This window comes from Rutidosis leptorrhynchoides, chromosome 6, assembly GCF_046630445.1.
Source record: "Rutidosis leptorrhynchoides isolate AG116_Rl617_1_P2 chromosome 6, CSIRO_AGI_Rlap_v1, whole genome shotgun sequence".
Lineage (NCBI taxonomy): Eukaryota > Viridiplantae > Streptophyta > Magnoliopsida > Asterales > Asteraceae > Rutidosis > Rutidosis leptorrhynchoides.
In genome coordinates, this window is record NC_092338.1 from 355,837,163 (window position 1) to 355,842,147 (window position 4,985).

The window sequence follows — 4,985 nt, forward strand, 5'->3', positions numbered from 1 at the left end:
AACTTCCTGGATCTGAGAATTTTTCTGGTAGCTTATTCAACAGCACTGCAGAACAATTAGCATTCATTGTAACAGCCGAGAGTTCTTCTATTTTCTTTCTATTTGTGATTAGATCTTTCAGGAATTTAGCATACCTTAGCATTCCTGAAATCACATTAATGAAAGGAAGATTGACATTTATTTGTTTAAACATATCCAAGAATTTGGATTGCTCGGCTTCAAGTCTTTCTTTTCTCATTTTACTTGGGTAAGGAAGTGGTGGTTGGTATGGTTTAACATAAGGTTTAGCCTTAACTGTGTTATCTTCACTTACCTTTTCAACTACCGGTTCTGTTTCCTTCTCTTGTTCAGGATGTGGTGCCTGTGTAGTAGGAGTAGAGTCATTAGAAATTACAGGTATTTCAGGTGGTTTAAGTGTAATACCACTTCTCGTGGTAATGGCTTTAGCTGTTTCATTCTGAGGGTTAGCATTTGTATCGCTAGGTAGACTCCCTGGTTTTCTTTCACCTATCAACCTTGCTAGGTTACTTACTTCTTATTCCAGATTTTGGATTGAAGCTTGTTGATTTCTAAATGCTTAAGCATTTTGTTCATTGGTTTGTTTTTGAGATGTGAAAAACTGTGTTTGAGATTCAACTAGCTTCGACATCATGTCTTCTAAATTTGTCTTTTTATCATCGGTTTGTGGTGGTTTATTTTGAAAAATAGGTCTTTGCTGATTGTAAGTATTGTTAGATACTTGTTGATTGCTAGGACCTTGTTGGTTGTTGTATGGAACATTTCGGTTATAATTCTGATTTTGATTGTAGTTTGGTCTTGGCGGTTGATAATTATTCTGATAATTATTTTCAGGCCTTTGGTTCATGTATAAAATATTCTCTCTTTGTTCCATTGTTTGTTCAATACTGAGACAATCTTTTGTCAAATGTGGTCCTCCACACTGCTCACAACTAATTCGTATTGCGTGAATATCTTTAGTCAACTTTTCCATTCGTCTTTCGAAAGCATCTAACTTTGCAGAAATGGAATCAAAGTCATGGCTAGAATCGGCTCTAGCCGCTTTAGATGATCTAACGATATCTTTTTCTTGATGCCACTCATGTGAGTGGGAAGCTGTGTTATCAATAATTTTGTAAGCTTCAGTTGCGGTTTTCTTCATAATGGAACCACCAGCTGCTATGTCGATGTCTTTTCGTGTAGTAATGTCGCATCCTTGGTAGAATATTTGTACTATTTGATAAGTGTCTAAACCATGTTGAGGACATCCTCTCAACAACTTTCCAAATCTTGTTCACGCCTCATATAGAGTTTCATTTGGCTTTTGCATGAACGTAACAATTTCTCCTTGAAGTCTCACGGCTTTACATGCCGGAAAGAATTGTTTAAGAAAATTTTCAACTAAAACATCCCATGTATAAATCGCCCCTTCAGGTAACGATTCTAACCAATCTTTGGCTTCTTCCTTTAAAGTCTAGGGAAATAACATGAGATAGATCTGTTCATCCTCAACTTCTCTGATTTTGAATAGAGTACAAATCCTATTAAAGGTATGAAGATGTTCATTTGGATCTTCTTTCGGCGTACCACTAAATTGGCATTGATTAGTTACCATGTGTAGGATTTGTCCTTTGATTTCATAATCTGGTGCATTAATGTCTGGTTGAGTAATGGCATGACCTTGGCTAGTGCGTTTAGCCCTCATTCGATCTTCCATACTTAGAGGTTCCGAATTTTCCATGATTGAATTTGTTGAATCTGAATCACTAGAGGATTCTGACTTAATGGTTTCTTCCTCGACAATCTCTGGATGAGTGATTTGTGGTTCATGAGGAATGATTAGTGGTTCAGGATCTCTGAATTGTCCCTGAATATCCTCTGGATTCTCAATTGTGAGGTCGGGTTCAAAAAATGGATTATCGAAAATTTGAATTGGAGTACTTGGTCGACTAGATGACGATTCTAAAGAAAAATCAACGGCGACAATGTTGGGTAGATGTCTTGATCGAGTTACAGGAGGTGAACGTATGAAAGGTGGTGAACATCTTACTCGGTGCATTCACTGAATATCCAATTAGTTATAAAAGATAAAAATTATAGAAGTTATCAAATTAATAGACTTTTCTGATTTTGCCCACGTTTCGAATAGCCAATAGATGCAGCAGGTATCCAGGACCCTTTAAATCGGAAGCCCACAACTCACCACTAACAAATCCAACTATTAATACGAACCAGAAAATTTTGGATGTCTATCAATTTAACCGCTTAAAATAATTTTTTTCGTCGAAGTTTAAAGAAAATAAAGAAAATTCTATGTCCTAAAGACTATAACGTAGAAATGAGAAAGAAGAAGAGTGCGTCGAAAAACGTCGAAAAATAAAAGGTTGAAAAATAAAAATAATATAATGCAGCGTCGAAACTTAAAAGTCTAAAAACTAAAAATTACAACTTACGTCTAAAGGAATTAAAACTTAAAGGAATTCTATATCCAAAATGACAGTTACTTAATTAGGCACTAAAATCTATAAAATATTAAAGCGATAAGCGACGTCGTAAAATTCTAAAGCACCTAAATCTTAATCTAAAGAAAGAGCACTTAAGGGATTTTACGGCAAAGCCTAGAAATCTAGATATATAAAATACTACGGAAAAAACTAAGTTTAAACTAAATACGAACGATAAATATACAAATTATGATTAAACGAAATAAAAAGATACAAAATATAAAAATAAAACTTAAAGTTATAAAAATACAATTTTTATAAATATATTATTTTTAAATTATTTTTTATAAAAGTATTAATTTACACTAAAACTAATTAATATTAAACTAAAACCCTAATTAGGTTAATTAATAATAATAATAATTAAATTTAAACCCTAAACCATAATTAATGCACGCACCAGGTTGCAGCTGTCAGACAGCTCCGCAAGTGCGGATTTTAGCTGCCCAAAACCTTCGCGAGTGCGGAGTATGCAGATTTAATTGAGTAGCATGAAAGGACCCATTCATATACATTATAAACGATTCACAATATTTGATTACATCGCGAGGTATTTGATCTCTATATGATACATTTTACAAACATTGTATTTGTTTTTAAAAGACAAACTTTCTTTACATCGAAAATTGACAGGCATGCATACTATTTCATAATATCCACTGTCCAACTATAAATTGACTTAATAATAATCTTTGATGAACTCAATGACTCAAATGCAACGTTCTCGAAATATGCTATGAAAGACTCCAAATAATATCTTGAAAATGGGCAAACGCACAGCGGAAGATTTCTTTCAATCTTGAGAATAAACATGCTTTAAAGTGTCAACCAAAAGGTTGGTGAGTTCATTAGTTTATCATAATCATTCATTTTCAGCATTTTAATAGACCACAAGAATTTCATTTCCAGTTCTAATAAATATACGTCCCATGCATAGAGACAAAAATAATCATTCATATGGTAAACACCTGGTAACCGACATTAACAAGATGCATATAAGAATATCCCCTATCATTCCGGGAAATCCTTCGGACATGATAAAAACAATATCGAAGTACTAAAGCATCCGGTACTTTGGATGGGTTCGTTAGGCCCAATAGATCTATCTTTAGGATTCGCGTCAATTAGTAGATCGGTTTACTAATTCTTAGGTTACCAAGCAAAAGGGGCATATTCGGCTTCGATCATTCACCCATATAATGTAGTTTCAATTACTTGTATCTATTTCATAAAACATTTATAAAAATTGCACATGTATTCTCAGCCCAAAAATATAAAGGGTAAAAAGGCAAATGAAACTCACCTATTGTATTTCGTAGTAAAAATACATATAACGTCATTGAACAAGTGCAAGGTTGGCCTCGGATTCACGAACCTATATTAATTTTATATATATATATATATATATATATATATATATATATATATATATATATATATATATATATATATATATATGTTGGTCAATATTTGTTTTAACAAATTAGGTCAAGTTATAGTGTACACAATCCTAATGCTCGAGACTAATATGCAAAAATCAACAAAAGTCAATTTGACTCAAAATGATTTCCAAAATTTATACATGATTATTATATAGTTTAAATATCGTCATTTTATATTTTTAAATATTTTTAAAAAATTTTATTAGAGTAAATAATATAATTCATTTATTATTAAAATTTATATAATAAAAATGTACTTTTATATATCTTAAGTAATAAAATTTATAACGTTCATTTAATATAATATGATAGGTATTATAAATGTAAATATATTACGTATAATAAAATATCTTTGTATTACATATTTATTTGATAAAATAACATTGATAATAATAATAAGTAAAAGTTGTACTATTTTGTAATAATAATTATTATTATTCTATTAATAAAAATATCAATATTTATATTTACTAAAAGTGATATTATGATAAAACGATTATTCTAATTATGATAACATTAATATTTACAATACTTTTAATATTAACTTTAAAATAATAACTCTATTTAAAATGATAATAATAATTTTATTTTATAATAACAATGACATTTCTAATAAAATGATAATTTTTGTTAAAATGATAGTTTTAATACTAACGATACCTTTAATAATAATAGTAATAATAAAAATAATAAGAACGATAATTTTATCTAAATCAATATCTTATAATATTTTAATTTCGTCATGATACTCTTACCCATTATTTCCTAATCGTTTCGTTTAATAGTTTTTAATCGTCTTTTATATCGTGTTCATAATAATGATAATAATAGTAATGAAAATAATTAGGTGTTACTAATATTAGTTTTAATAATACTAATAATGATAATTACTATGACATTATTAACGATAATACTAATAATTATTTTAATGATAATATAATAATAATAATAACAATAACAATAACCATTTTTAAATAATGATATATATATTAATAATGATAATAATAATAATAATAATAATAATAATAATAATAATAATAAT